The sequence below is a fragment of the Heterodontus francisci genome, chromosome 30 (assembly GCF_036365525.1).
Source record: "Heterodontus francisci isolate sHetFra1 chromosome 30, sHetFra1.hap1, whole genome shotgun sequence".
In the NCBI taxonomy this organism is placed as follows: Eukaryota; Metazoa; Chordata; class Chondrichthyes; order Heterodontiformes; family Heterodontidae; genus Heterodontus; species Heterodontus francisci.
The window spans coordinates 48,630,150-48,646,417 of NC_090400.1; positions in this window are offsets into that span (position 1 = coordinate 48,630,150).

The following is a 16,268-nucleotide window of genomic DNA, read 5'->3' on the forward strand; positions in this document are numbered from 1 at the left end:
TGCATTGTTTTAAGTTATATATTAACCCATGAAATAACTTCATCACCACTCAATACTTTTAAACTATCAGGCCTGGTTAAAGCAGTTACTGAACCTAGCAGTGCAAAAGAATTGATTTAACATCCATCATTAATTCAGGGTTCATCAAAAATTCCAAAATTTTGCCTCAATGTGGATTCAACTGTTCTACATACTGGTTTTGCCAGTGATGTCATTGCGTAAAATTTTATTTTTAAAAAAAGCAAGAGCAAAAAGATATCCATGTTAACAAGGCACAGGTGAGGATGATATTATCTGCTAGAATTCCCTCCTCTGGTGCCCCAATGTACGGTATGCCTGTATAAAACAGGTGTACAGTACTCAAAACTGGCAGAAGTGGAACAAACTGATGAACCAATTTTCTTAAAACAATCAGCTGCAAAAATGCCTTCTGGAAAGAGATACATTTTTTGTGAATTGCTCAGTGTTGTGCTGGCTCTTCAACTTGTCAATGCTGTGAATTCCAACCCCTCCCAACTAGGCTTATCCACTGTGAGCTCCCACCCACGATAGGTCAATTAACTAACCCCAAAATAAATGAGTGACAAACGCTTACTCGGTCCCAAACTGTAAACTTTATTCTAAGATGGCTGATTCTGTCCAGTTTCCCCATCTGAGTATCTCTTTTCTGTCACAAAATTAGTTCAGATGAATAAGGTTCTTTGGCTCATTTGATGTATTATCTGATCTACTATTTTTCTATCAAAACATCTTACTTTTTCTTATGAGGCCAGTATCCTGGCCTCAAACACCCTTGCTGGCAACTTATTCTGCCAGTGAAGTCCATGCTAAACTTGCTCTCGTCTCCTGCACAACAACATGCAAGCTGTAATCCCTGCCAATGGATCTGCCACTGACCCAATCTGAATGCAAACTGGGGTCAAGCAAGGCTGTGCCATCTCACTAATTTCTCTTTTCCATCTTCCTCGCCGCAGCACTCCACTTCATCTCCTTGAAGCTCCCTGCTGGAGTAGATCTATTCTACAGGATGAGCAGCAAACTATTTAATCTACGTCGCCTCCAGTCCAGAACCAAGGCCACTCCAACCTCTGTCGTCAAGCTGCAGTATGCTGATGGTGCTTGCGTATGCGCACACTAAGAGGCCAAGTTTCAAACCCTCATCAATGCATTCACGGAGGCATATGAAAGAATAGGCCTTAAGCTAAACACTTGGAAGAGAAAGGTCCTCTACCAGCCTGCTCCCACAGCGCAACACCGCCCCCCCACCACCCCCCCCCCCCCCGACTATCCAGGTCCACAGAAAACCACTAGACAATGTGGCTCACTTCCCATACCTTGGGAACCTCCTCTCAGCAAGGGCAAACAACGACGATGAAACTCAGCATCACCTGCAGTGTGCCAGCGCAGCCTTCGGTCGTCTGAGGAAAAGAGTGTTTGACGACAAAGACCTCAAACCTGGCACCAAGCTCATGGTCTACAGGGCCGCAGTGTTACCTGCCCTCCTGTATGTGTCAGAAACACAAACACTGTACAGCAGACATCTCAAAGCCCTGGAGAGAGATCACCAGCAGTGCCTCTGCAAGATGCTGCAAATTCAGTGGTAGGACAAGTGCTTCAATATCAGTGTCCTCTCTCAGGCCAACATCCCCAGTATCGAGACACTGGTCATGGCTAGTCAGTTACGCTGGGCGGGCCACATCGTATGCCTGACACAAGACTCCCAAAACAAGCTTTCTACTCCAAGCTCCATCACGGCAAGAGGCTACCAGGAGGACAGAGGAAACACTACAAGGATGTCCTTAAAGCCTCCCTGAAAAAAATGTGGCATTCCACTGATTCATGGGAATCTCTTCCCAAGACTGCCCAAAATGGAGAAGAAGCATCTGCGAAGGTGCCAGCCAGTTGGAACAACATCAACATGTCCAGGCAACGACCAAGTGCAAACAGCGGAAGAAGCGTTCGGAAATTCGAGCTCTTCACCAAACACCACCTGCCCCACCTGTGGCAGAGTGTACGGATCCAGAATTGGACTTTGCAGTCACCTAAGGACCCACAACGGTGGAGTAGAAGAAAGTCATCCTCGTTACCAAGGGACTGCCTAAGAAGAAACTTGCCCTTGTCCTTCAGCCCCATCTAATGTGAAAAGATCATTTCTGGTTTACTTTCTCTGATCAATTAAGCATCAATGGCCTCTAAGTTGTCACTTTTCAACAGTGAGAGCCCAAGCAATTTTTTTTTCAAAAATACACTATTCATAACATTTCCAAAAATATGTTATATTTCAAATTTGAATTACATGAAGAGCAATACAGATCAGTTTTTTTCGATACAGTACATGAGGTGCCTCACTACACTTGCCATTACAGGCATATTGTACTATATATATTTACAATGTACATTTACATTTCATGTCAAACATTCTCTGGTGCATTTAGTTTTACATTCATTCCAGACCCTCAGTATACTATTGTGGGGGTGGGGGGGGGGGCAGGGGCAAGAGACCTCGTATAGGGACCTTTCCCCATTGAGCATTTGCGGTGGCTGCCCCAAGCTTTAGTGCGTCCCTCAGCATGTAGTCTTGGACCTTGGAATGTGCCAGTCTGCAACACTCTGTGGTCGACAAATCTTTACACTGCAAGATCAACAGGTTTCGGGCAGACCAAAGTGCATCTTTCACCGAGTCGCTCGTCCTCTAGCAGCAGTTGATGTTTACTTCGGTGTGTGTTCCTGTGAACAGCCCGTAAAGCACTGCCTCCTGCGTTATAGAGCTGTTCGGGATGAACCTCAACAAAAACCACTGCATCTCTTTCCAGAGTTGCTTTGCAAAAGCACATTCCAAAAGGAGGTGGGCGCTGGTATCTTCCTCGAGGCAGTTAGACTTCGGGCATACAGGAAGGATCCCTTCTCACCGCCAGCCAAGCTACATCTCGGTGCTTGTTTGAAAGTTCTGGCAATGAGACATTCTGCCAAATGAGTTTGGGACTGGGATTTTATGCTTGCGACAGGGGTCTTAACATCCGGAAAAAGCAACACCGAGAACCCCACTTCGCCAGAAGGCCCACAGAATCTAGAACCAATCAGGCACTTAAGTGGACAGCAGAGAACCTTCCACAGGATCAAGGACCCTGTTGCCTGAAGTTCCACCCTTGGAGAGCCGCCGGCCAATCAGAAGCCAGCAACTCTTCCACTGAGCAGCGCTACCACAGAAGCAGTGGCTGTTGCTGGAAGAACACCAACCAGAGGCCCAGGCGCTGTGCTGGACCCAGGCCATAGGTAGGTCAGGGTGGGAGGAGTCTTAGGGGTCTTGAGGCATGGGAGTCATGGGGGAGGGGGGGGTGTAGGGGCAGTCGCTAGCAAGGGCAGGAGGGTGGCTCTCAGCAAGACCCCCCCTGCCTGGACCTTGTTCAGGCACTGTGCCTTTTAACGAGGGGACTCTACTGCCACCCACCACACCCCTTCCCCAACCCAGGGCCAGGAAGCAGCCCACATTTTTTTTGTGCCATGCTTCCCGCGTGGCAGCAGCAGGATGAAGCCCTTATTTGAGGATTTATTGCCCAGTTAAGGGCCTCAATTGGTAACAAAATGGGAAGACCATTCACAGGCTTTCCCATTGTGGACTAAATTTTGGTGGAGGTGGGATGATGGGTGGGAACTGCCCCCGCACCCCCCTCCCCAACAATCCCACTGCAGCTTTGCTCTCCCCGCCTCCAAACCCGTCACGGGGAGATGAATAAAACTTTCCCTGGCAGTCTGCTCTGGAAATTATCCGATAGGATCCACTATCTCCTTTTACCACAGGACCCAAAGGACATTAGTGTGGACTACTGCCTGATGGACTTGTGGGCAAAGGCGTTTTTCTGTACAAACTTATCCACATGGGACAGGTGGTAAAGCACAGTCCAACTGAATTGAGATTTGAAAGAGGGGGGAAATAACTTAGTGACATCACGGGAAATCTGCAAGGTGATTGGTTGGGTAAGTAACAGCTGTTAGTGCATTTAAATAGCTTTAAAAAAAGGGGAAAGTTTTTTTTGAAAATAAAACCTCAAGTAATAAGGTGAGTACTACTAAAGTGTGTTTTTTTTTTAAAATTAGTGTAATTTATTAAGGACTTTAGATTGTAGTGGGTATTGTTTGGAGTAGAACAAGGCCCATAGTGTAATCAGTATTTTTTAAAGGGAGTAACTAATTAATCTAAAGGTAAGTCATGGCAGGAGAGCTCACACTTCTGATATGCTCCTCCTGCGCTATGTGGGAAACCAAGGCGCTTCCAGTGTCCCTGACGACCATGTGCGCAGGAAGTGTATCCATCTGCAGCTACTGGTTACCCGCATTACAGAGCTGGAGCTGCGGGTGGATTCACTGTGAAGCATCCGCAATGCTGAGGACGTCGTGGATAGCACATTTAGCGAGGTGGTCACGCCGCAGGTAATGGCTACACGGGCAGAAAAGGGATGGGTGACCAGGTGGAGTAGTAGGCGCAGGCAGGTAGTGCAGGAGCCCCCTGTGGCCATCCCCCTCTCAAACAGATATACCACTTTGGATACTGTTGGGGGGGATGGCCTCCCAGGGGAAAGCAGCAATAGCCAAGTTTGTGGCAGTATGGATGGCTCTGCTGCACAGCAGAGGAGGGAAAAGACTGGGAGAGCCATAGAGATTCAATTGTAAGGGGAGAAGACAGGCGTTTCTGTGCCCGCAAACGAGATTCCAGGATGACATGTTGCCTCCCTGGTACTCTGGTCAAGGATATCTTGGAGCGGCTGCAGAACATTCTGAAGGGGGAGGGTGAACAGCCAATGGTCGTGGTACATGTCGGTACCAACGGCATAGGTAGAAAAAGGGATGAGGTCCTGTAAGACAAATTTAAGGAGTTAGGGGCTAAATTAAAAAGCAGGACCTCAAAGGTAGTAATGTCAGGATTACTTCCTGTGCCACTTGTTAGTTAGTATAGGAACAGGTGAATAGACCAGATGAATGCGTGGCTGGAGAAATGGTGCAGGAGGGAGGGATTTAGATTCCTGGGGCATTGGGACCGGTTCTGGGAAAGGCAGGACCTGTACAAGCAGAACAGGTTACACCCAGGCAGGACTGGAACTGATATCCTCGTGGGGGCGTTTGCTAGTGCTGTCGGGGAGGATTTAAACTAGAATGGCAGGGGGATGGGACCTGAGCAGGGAGACTGAGGAGGATGAAACAAGGATAGAAATGAAAGACAGGAAACAAAAGGGCAAAAGTGAAAGGCATGGAAATCAAGGGCAAGAAACAAATAGGGCCATAGTGCGAAATAATGCTAAGATGACTAGGAATGTTAAAAAGACAAGCCTAAAAGCATTGTATCTCAATGCGCGGAGTATTCGCAATAAGGTAGGTGAATTAACCGCGCAAATAGATGTGAATGGATACGATATAGTTGTGATTACGGAGACATGGCTGCAGGGTAACCAAGGATGGGAACTGAACATCCAGGGGTATTCAATATTTAGGAAGGACAGGCAAAAAAAGAAAGGAGGTGGGAGTAGCATTGTTAGTAAAAGAGGAAATCAATACAATAGTGAGGAAGGATATTAGCTCAGAGAATTCTGATGTGGAATCTGTATGGGTGGAGCTAAGAAACACCAAGGGGCAGAAAACGTTGGTGGGGGTTGTATGTAGACCCCCTAACAGCAGCGGTGATGTAGAGGATAGAATTAAACAAGAAATTAGAGACGCATGCAATAAGGGTGTAACTGTAATTATGGGTGACCTTAATCTACATATAGTTTGAGCAAACCAAATTAGCGATGATACTGTAGAGGAGGAATTCCTGGAGTGCATACGTGATGGTTTTTTGGACCAATACGTTGAGGAACCAACTAGAGAACAGGCTATCCTAGACTGGATATTGTGTAATGAGAAAGGATTAGTTAACAATCTTGTTGTGTGGGGTCCCTTGGGGAAGAGCGACCATAACATGATAGAATTCTTCAATAAGATGGAGAGTGAGAGAGTTGATTCCGAGACTAGGGTCCTGAATCTAAATGAAGGAAACTATAAAGGTATGAGGCGCGAGTTGGCTATGATAGATTGGGGGAACGTTACTTAAAGGGTTGAAAGTGGGGATATGCAATGGCTAGCATTTAAAGAGCGCATGGATGAATTACAACAATTGTTCATTCCTGTCTGGCACAAAAATAAAACAGGAAGGGTGGCTCAACCGTGGCTTACGAAAGAAATTAGGGATAGTATTAGATCTGAAGAGGAGAAGTATAAAATGGCCAGAACAAGCAGCAAACCTGAGGATTGGGAACAGTTTAGAATTCAGCAAAGGAGGACAAAGGGATTGATTAAGAAGGGGAAAATAGACTATGAGAGTAAGCTTGCAGAGAACATAAAAACTGACTGTAAAAGCTTCTATAGATATGTGAAGAGAAAAGGATTAGTGAAGACAAATGTGGGTCCCTTACAGTCAGAAACGAGGGAATTTATAATGGGGAACAAAGAAATGGCAGACCAATTAAATACATACTTCGGTTCTGTCTTCACAAAGGAGGACACAAATTGCCTCCCAGAAATGTTGGGGAACATAGGATCTAGTGAGAAGGAGGAACTGTACAAAATCAGTATTAGTAGGGAAATGGTGTTAGGGAAATTGGGATTGAAGGCTGATAGATCCCTAGGGCCTGATAATCTACATCCTAGAGTGCTTAAGGAAGTGGCCCTTGAAATAGATGCATTGCTGGTCATTTTTCAAAATTCTATAGACTCTGGAACAGTTCCAATGGATTGGAGGGTAGCTAATGTAACCCCACTATTTAAAAAAAGGAGGCAGAGAGAAAACGGGGAATTATAGACCGGTTAGCCTGACATCAGTAGTGGGGAAAATGCTAGAGTCCATTATAAAAGATGTAATAGCAGAGCACTTGGAAAACAATGACATGATCGGACAAAGTCAACATGGATTAACAAAGGGAAATCATGCTTGACAAATCTACTGGAATTTTTTGAGGATATAACTAGTAGAATAGATGAGAGAACCAGTGGATGTGGTGTATTTGGACTTTCAGAAAGCTTTCGATAAAGTCCCACAGAAGAGATTAGCATGCAAAATTAAAGCACATGGGATTGAGGGTAAGGTACGGACATGGATAGAGAACTGGTTGGCAGATAGGAAACAAAGAGTAGGAATAAGTGAGTCTTTTTCCGAGTGGCAGGCAGTGACTTAGTGGGGTACCGCAGGGAGCAGTGCTAGGACCCCAGCTATTCACAATATATATTATTGATATAGATGAGGGAATTAAATGTAATATATCAAAGTTTGCAGATGACACAAAGCTGGATGGGAGTGTGAGCTGTGAGGAGGATGCAGAGAAGCTCTAGTGTGATTTGGACCGGTTGAGTGAGTGGGAAAATACATGGCAGATGCAGTATAATGTGGATAAATATGAGGTTACCCACTTTGGTGGCAAAAACAGAAAGGCAGATTATTATCTGAACGACGATAGATTGGGGAAAAAGGGAGGTGCAGTGAGACCTGGGTGTCCTTGTGCACCAGTCACTGAAAGTAAGCATGCAGTGCAGCAGGCAATTAAGAAGGCAAATGGTATGTTGGCCTTCATAGCGAGAGGATTCAAGTACAGGAGCAAGGATGTCTTGCTGCAATTATACAAGGAGATGGTGTGAACCACATCTGGAGTATTGTGTGCAGTTTTGGTCTCCTTATCTGAGGAAGGATGTTCTAGCTATGGAGGGAGTGCAGCGAAGGTTCACTAGACTGATTTCTGGGATGGCAGGACTGACATATTAAGAGAGATTGGATCGATTAGGTTTGTATTCCCTAGAGTTTAGAAGAAAGAGAGGGGATCTCCTAGAAACCTACAAAATTCTAACAGGACTGGACAGACTAGATGCAGGAAGGATGTTCCCAATGGCAGGGCAGTCCAGGACCAGGGGTCACAATCTAAGGATAAGGGGTAAGCCATTTAGGTCTGAGATGTGGAGGGATTTCTTCACCCAGAGAGTGGTGAACCTGTGAAATTCTCTAATACAGAAAGCAGTTGAGGTCAAATCATTAAATATATTCAAGAAAGAGTTCGATATAGTTCTTGGGGCTAAAGGAATCAAGGGATACGGGGAGAAAGCGGGAAGATGGTGCTGAGTTTGGACGATCAGCCATGATCATATTGAATGGTGGTGCAGGCTCGAAGGGCCGAATGACCTACTCCTGCTCCTATTTTCTATGTTCTATGTTTCTAACATGGCCAGACCTATCCTTTGCAACAATGGGGACAGATAGAGCCTCAGCATGTAATGACACTTGGAGTTTATGTACCAAAGGTCTATGCACAGCTTGATGCAGCCTCACACAAAGGTGGTTTTGGGTATGTTTTTGTTTTCCCCTTTAGAGGCTTGAACACAGTCAATTTTCAATTTCCAGCTTTCCGTAGCATACTAAATCATTCTCTATTGATTTTCCCGTACACTGAGGATTAACCATGTTGGTCTCCCCATTGTAGGGTCTGGATGATCCCTTTTTGTCATGGTAACCAAAACTGTATGGGGTCAGCCAAGGAAGGCATTGTACACAGGTTGCAGCTTCAGTATGGGGATTTGAACTCATTTGATTGGGCAGTATAACCCAGCTTTATTTATCATCACCTCATACTGTTTAGATGGGGTGAGTAATGCCACAGCTAACACCTCTGTGTCTACCTCAGGTTCCTGCTGGGTAAGTTTTGTCCCACCCATAGAGTACACATGCCTACTAAAATCACTTCCGGTGTGAAACATGATCACTACTGCCAGTCGTATTCTAACAGATCCACCACACCAGTGCACATAACATCACATGAAGGGAAGTTAGCAGGTGGTCACATTGGGGGACATATCGCATGGCCAGACCCTTTGAAATTGGCAATGCTAAAGTCTTTGAAAGTTATCTATTGCTTGTTTCTCAGCTAGGAGATGGTGTGAACCACAAAAGGATCTAAACCTCGAGAAAATAGCACTGTTATGTAGGCAGAGTGAGCCAATTAACTTGCACACAGCAAGAGCACACCAAGCAGTAAATGAAACGAATGATAAGTTAATCTGATTTTGGTAGTTTTGTGATTGAGGGAAGAATGCTGGACACAGTCCCTGCTCATCTTCACCACTGATAACACAGCACTTCATCAGGCCTGCACTTTAGTGCCATCTTGGATTGTGTGCTCAAGTCCCGGAGCACAGTTTGAACCAAGAACTTTCAGACTCGCGATGAATGTGCTACTAGCTGAACAGACATTTAATTCCAATCCTACCACCTTCCCATTACAGCTTTAACTTCTAAAATAAAAGCAAAATACTGCGGATGCTGGAAATCTGAAACAAAAACAAGAAATGCTGGATTCACTCAGCAGGTCTGGCAGCATCTGTGGAAAGAGAAGCAGAGTTAACGTTTCGGGTCAGTGACCCTTCTTCGGAACTGACAAATATTAGAAAAGTCACAGATTATAAACAAGTGAGGTGGGGGTTGGGCAAGAGATAACAAAGGAGAAGGTGCAGATTGGACCAGGCCACATAGCTGACCAAAAGGTCACAGAGCAAAGGCAAACAATATGTTAATGGTGTTTTGAAAGACAAAGCATTAGTACAGATTAGGTGTGAATATACTGAATATAGAACATCAGCAAGTGCAAACCTGAAGAAAAACAACCTGAAAAAAACAGTGGGTAAGCAAACTGAACAAACTAAGATGAAATGAAATAAATGCAAAAAATGTAAAAAGGAATGCAAAAAAAAGGAAGAAAAAATAACTAAAAATGAAAGTAAAGTGGGGGGCTGTCATGCTCTGAAATTATTGAACTCAATGTTCAGTCCGGCAGTCTGTAGTGTGCCTAATCGGTAGATGAGATGCTGTTCCTCGAGCTTGCGTTGATGTTCACTGGAACACTGCAGCAATCCCAGGACAGAGATGTGAGCATGAGAGCAGGGGGGAGTGTTGAAATGGCAAGCAACCGGAAGCTCAGGGTCCTGCTTGCGGACTGAGCGGAGATGTTCCGCAAAGCGGTCACCCAGTCTGCGCTTGGTCTCCCCAATGTAGAGGAGACCACACTGTGAGCAGCGAATACAGTATACTACATTGAAAGAAGTACAAGTAAATCGCTGCTTCACCTGAAAGGAGTGTTTGGGGCCTGGGATAGTGAGGAGAGAGGAGGTAAATGGGCAGGTATTACACCTCCTGCGATTGCAAGGGAAGGTGCCCTGGGACGGGGACGAGGTGGTGGGGGTAATGGAGGAGTGGACCAGGGTGTCGCGGAGGGAACGATCCCTTCGGAATGCTGACAGGGGAAGGGAGGGGAAGATGCGACTGGTAGTGGCATCACGCTGGAGGTGGCGAAAATGGCGGAAGATGATCCTTTGGATATGGAGGCTGGTGGGATGAAAAGTGAGCACAAGGGGAACCCTGTCACGGTTCTGGGAGGGAGGGGAAGGGGTGAGGGTAGAGGTGCGGGGAATGGGTCGGACACGGTTGAGGGCCCTGTCAACCACAGTGGGGGGAAATCCTCGGTTGAGGAAAAAGGAGGTCATATCAGAAGCACCGTCATGGAAGGTAGCATCATCAGAGCAGATGCGTCGGAGACGGAGAAACTGGGAGAATGGAATGGAGTCCTTACAGGAGGTAGGGTGTGAAGAAGTGTAGTCGAGGTAGCTGTGGGAGTCAGTGGGCTTATAATGGATATTGGTAGACAACCTATCCCCAGAGATGGAGACAGAGAAGTCGAGGAAGGGAAGGGAAGTGTCAGAGATGGACCATGTAAAGGTGAGAGAAGGGTGGAAATTGGAAGCAAAGTTGATAAAGTTTTCGAGTTCGGGGCGGGAGCAGGAAACGGCACCGATACAGTCATCAATGTACCGGAAAAAGAGTTGGGGGAGGGGACCTGAGTAGGACTGGAACAAAGAATGCTCGACATATCCCACAAAAAGACAGGCATAACTGGGACCCATGCGGGTACCCATAGCGACACCTTTTACTTGAAGGAAGTGCGTGGAGTTGAAGGAGAAGTTGTTCAATGTGAGAACAAGTTCAGCCAGGCGGAGGAGGGTGGTGGTGGATGGGGACTGGTTGGGCCTCTGTTCCAGGAAGAAGCGGAGAGCCCTCAAACCATCCTGGTGGGGGATGGAGGTGTAGAGCGATTGGACGTCCATAGTGAAGAGGAGGCAGTTGGGACCAGGAAACTGGAAATTGTCAAAATGACGTAGGGCGTCAGAAGAGTCACGGATGTAGGTGGGAAGAGACTGCACCAGCGGAGAAAAGATAGAGTCTAGATAGGAAGAAATAAGTTCAGTTGGGCAGGAGCAGGCTGACACAATGGGTCTGCCGGGACAGTCCCGTTTGTGGATTTTGGGAAGGAGATAGAAGCGGGCTGTCCGGGGTTGCGGGACTATGAGGTTGGAAGCTGTAGAGGGAAGATCTCCAGAGGAGATGAGGTCAGTGACAGTCCTTTGGACGGTGGCTTGATGTTCGGTGGTGGGGTCATGGTCCAGAGGGAGGTAGGAAGAGGTGTCTGTGAGTTGGCGTTGAGCTTCTGCAAGGTAGAGGTCGGTACGCCATACAACAACAGCACCACCCTTGTCTGCAGGTTTGATGACCATGTCGGGGTTAGACCTGAGAGAACGGAGTGCCTCAAGTTCAGAGGGGGACAGGTTAGAGTGAGTGAGGGGGGCAGAGAAATTGAGACGACCAATGTCTCGCCGACAGTTTTCAATGAAGAGATCAAGAGCGGGTAAGAGGCCAGGGTGAGGGGTCCAGGTAGAGGGAGAATACTGGAGGCGGGTGAATGGGTCTGCTGGTCGGGGGGAGGACTCCTGGTCAAAGAAGTGAGCCCGGAGGCGGAGGCGACGGAAGAAGAGCTCAACGTCATGCCGAGCGCGAAATTCATTGAGGTGGGGGCGTAAGGGGATAAAACTGAGTCCTTTGCTGAGTACAGAACGCTCAGCATCAGAGAGGGGGAGGTCAGAGGGTATAGTGAATACACGGCAAGGGGTCAGATCAGAAGGGGTGGGGTCAGAGGGAAGTGAAGCGGAAGGAGGATCTGGAGGGGCATTAGTCCCCATCAGCTGCTGGAGCTTGCGTTCCTTAACACCTGAAAGGAAGAAAAAAAGTTTTTTGTTAATGCGTCGGATGAGACGTAAGATGAGATGAAACTGCGGAGTAGAACAGATTTGAGATAAGGTGAGACGGTGCTGCTGGAGAGAGAGGTCCAGTGTGTACATATGGCGGCGCATAGCACTGAGTGTAGATCTCAGGATGCGGCGAGAGTAGCAGTCCGAGGAACGTTGTATTTCTCGGAGATACCTGTGATCCTGGGTGGTTTCAAAGCATGATGGGTGAAACTGCAGTTGGAATCCACGTGGAATCAGTCGGAGCCGGAGACAGTCACTGAGGAAGTTTGAGGGCTCTCCGCTTCTTCCTGGAACAGAGGCCCAACCAGTCCCCATCCACCACCACCCTCCTCCGCCTGGCTGAACTTGTTCTCACATTGAACAACTTCTCCTTCAACTCCACGCACTTCCTTCAAGTAAAAGGTGTCGCTATGGGTACCCGCATGGGTCCCAGTTATGCCTGTCTTTTTGTGGGATATGTCGAGCATTCTTTGTTCCAGTCCTACTCAGGTCCCCTCCCCCAACTCTTTTTCCGGTACATTGATGACTGTATCGGTGCCGTTTCCTGCTCCCGCCCCGAACTCGAAAACTTTATCAACTTTGCTTCCAATTTCCACCCTTCTCTCACCTTTACATGGTCCATCTCTGACACTTCCCTTCCCTTCCTCGACTTCTCTGTCTCCATCTCTGGGGATAGGTTGTCTACCAATATCCATTATAAGCCCACTGACTCCCACAGCTACCTCGACTACACTTCTTCACACCCTACCTCCTGTAAGGACTCCATTCCATTCTCCCAGTTTCTCCGTCTCCGACGCATCTGCTCTGATGATGCTACCTTCCATGACGGTGCTTCTGATATGACCTCCTTTTTCCTCAACCGAGGATTTCCCCCCACTGTGGTTGACAGGGCCCTCAACCGTGTCCGACCCATTCCCCGCACCTCTACCCTCACCCCTTCCCCTCCCTCCCAGAACCGTGACAGGGTTCCCCTTGTGCTCACTTTTCATCCCACCAGCCTCCATATCCAAAGGATCATCTTCCGCCATTTTCGCCACCTCCAGCGTGATGCCACTACCAGTCGCATCTTCCCCTCCCTTCCCCTGTCAGCATTCCGAAGGGATCGTTCCCTCCGCGACACCCTGGTCCACTCCTCCATTACCCCCACCACCTCGTCCCCGTCCCAGGGCACCTTCCCTTGCAATCGCAGGAGGTGTAATACCTGCCCATTTACCTCCTCTCTCCTCACTATCCCAGGCCCCAAACACTCCTTTCAGGTGAAGCAGCGATTTACTTGTACTTCTTTCAATGTAGTATACTGTATTCGCTGCTCACAGTGTGGTCTCCTCTACATTGGGGAGACCAAGCGCAGACTGGGTGACCGCTTTGCGGAACATCTCCGCTCAGTCCGCAAGCAGGACCCTGAGCTTCCGGTTGCTTGCCATTTCAACACTCCCCCCTGCTCTCATGCTCACATCTCTGTCCTGGGATTGCTGCAGTGTTCCAGTGAACATCAACGCAAGCTCGAGGAACAGCATCTCATCTACCGATTAGGCACACTACAGACTGCCGGACTGAACATTGAGTTCAATAATTTCAGAGCATGACAGCCCCCCACTTTACTTTCATTTTTAGTTATTTTTTCTTCCTTTTTTTTGCATTCCTTTTTACATTTTTTGCATTTATTTCATTTCATCTTAGTTTGTTCAGTTTGCTTACCCACTGTTTTTTTCAGGTTGTTTTTCTTCAGGTTTGCACTTGCTGATGTTCTATATTCAGTATATTCACACCTAATCTGTACTAATGCTTTGTCTTTCAAAACACCATTAACATATTGTTTGCCTTTGCTCTGTGACCTTTTGGTCAGCTATGTGGCCTGGTCCAATCTGCACCTTCTCCTTTGTTATCTCTTGCCCAACCCCCACCTCACTTGTTTATAATCTGTGACTTTTCTAATATTTGTCAGTTCCGAAGAAGGGTCACTGACCCGAAACGTTAACTCTGCTTCTCTTTCCACAGATGCTGCCAGACCTGCTGAGTGAATCCAGCATTTCTTGTTTTTGTTACAGCTTTAACTTCCATGTGAGCAGGATAATAAAGGATAGTAACTCATTTTCCTCATTGTGACGCAAGGAATTTCTAACTTTAATTATTTGTCCTTTTTCTCCTTGCCCCCACCCCCAACCCCACATACAGAATACTGACTCCCATGTGTTTTTTATTCTTTCTCCATTAGAATGGTTGAATCTCATAGGGGATACCATTGAAGCTGCTTCTTAATCACATGCTTTCCCACAGGAATTTTTCCTTTGGACTCTACAGATTGCAGAGAAGCACAAGTTTATTCCCCAGGGCAGTTTGAACATAATTGTCAATCAAAACTGTGATTTTAAACTCAAAATCTCCATTAGAAGTTTGTTTTTAACTGCAAAGCTGCAGCTTTAAAATCTTAAAAAGAAAGATTTGGCAATAGGATTCTAACTTGTATTAAAAAGAGATTAAATACAATTAGTATTGTAGGAAGGCATAGCGATAATTTTTATTGTGCCTCAGTTATGTACAATTATGTTTACTGTGCACTTTTGTGCTGTTACTGATTAAGTTATCACATGTGCAGATGTGAAAGCAAGAATGCAGTACCATGTTCTGTCCTGGAGAGGGTGGTCTGTCCACTGCATGCTCTGGCATAAATTACACAGAAATCAAAATGCAGACCTGTCACTGGGAGCTTTAATCAAACTTTTTGCATAATCCACAGTTACTTAATTGAGAGGTTGATTCCACTTTGAGCTCAATCAGCTTTTCTAACTCAAAAGGCTTCTGACCTGTACAAATATTCAGGCACTTCTTGGATTTTGTACTCTACCAAAAGCTGGAGTGGATCTCGCATTTCACTAAAGCTTGAACCGCAATAGATTTCTCTCAGGCAAACCATGTGATCGGGGTGAAATGTGTCACTGGAAGCTCACGGGTATGAACCCACGTACGAGCATTCCATGGCAGGGGCTATTGCAACTTGGATTAAGTACAGCAGCAGCTCACTTCTCTTATGTTTCTCGCCAGAAGTGGCCCTGACGTTCAATTACAAAGAATAAAATATTGAAACATGAACTGATTACATTGCCAATTATTAAGAGGTTGTATGTATCAGAAAAAATTGAACAGGCTGGGTCTCTCTAAAAAAGAGAAGACCGAGAGGTTACCTGATCGCAGTCTTTTTAAGGTTATGAAAGGATTTGATAGGGGAGCCGTAGAGAAGGTGTTTCCACTTTTGGGGGAGAGACCAGAACTCGAGGCCATAAATATAAGATAGTTGCCAATAAATCCAATAAAGAATTCAGGAGAAACATCTTTGCCCAGAGAGTGGTTAGAATGTGGAACTCATTACCAAATTGAGTAGTTGAGGCGAATAGCACAGAGGCATTTAAAGGGAAGATAGATACACACGCGAGGGAGAGAAAATAGAAGGATATGTTGATGGAGTTAGCTGAAGTAGGGTTGGAGGAGGCTCATGTGGAGCATAAATATTGAAATGGATCTGTTGGGCCTAATGGCCTGCTTCTGTGCTGTGTTATGAGAGTCCATATGTTTTGTTAAACCTTGGAATCTATATTTTTTTAACTAAAAATAGAGATTTAATGGACATTGGAACATCTGGAGATAGCTGAACTTTTTTTTTTAAAAAAGCAAGGTCAACTAGAAGTTCCTGGTTTTGACCAGTAAACAAATACTGGAAACCGGGTGATTTCAAGGAAACCAGCAGGGAATTATGACCTAAGAGCTACCCTTTGTTGTGACAAGAGAGAATTTATGACTTAGCATGAGACTTGCTTGGAAAAATAGTTTCACTTTCAACTTCAAAAGCCAGTGCATTTGGACTAAAGTAGGCAGTTGGAATTTGAGGTGGACCTGGCAGGAGTTCAGAAGAAAGACCAGAAAGCTATTACCTCTCTTTAAAGAATCCCAGCTCTGGAAAAGCAAAAGCTTGTATGAAGTGATACTGTTGCCTCCTGCATTTATTTGAAGAAAGCCTGAATATCTGCAGAAAACTTGCATCTTTAAAAACAAAAAGGACTTTTGAATCGAATGTGTGAGAGAACTAACACCTGTTGCTACACACCTGATGGAAGACCTACATGAAGCCTTTT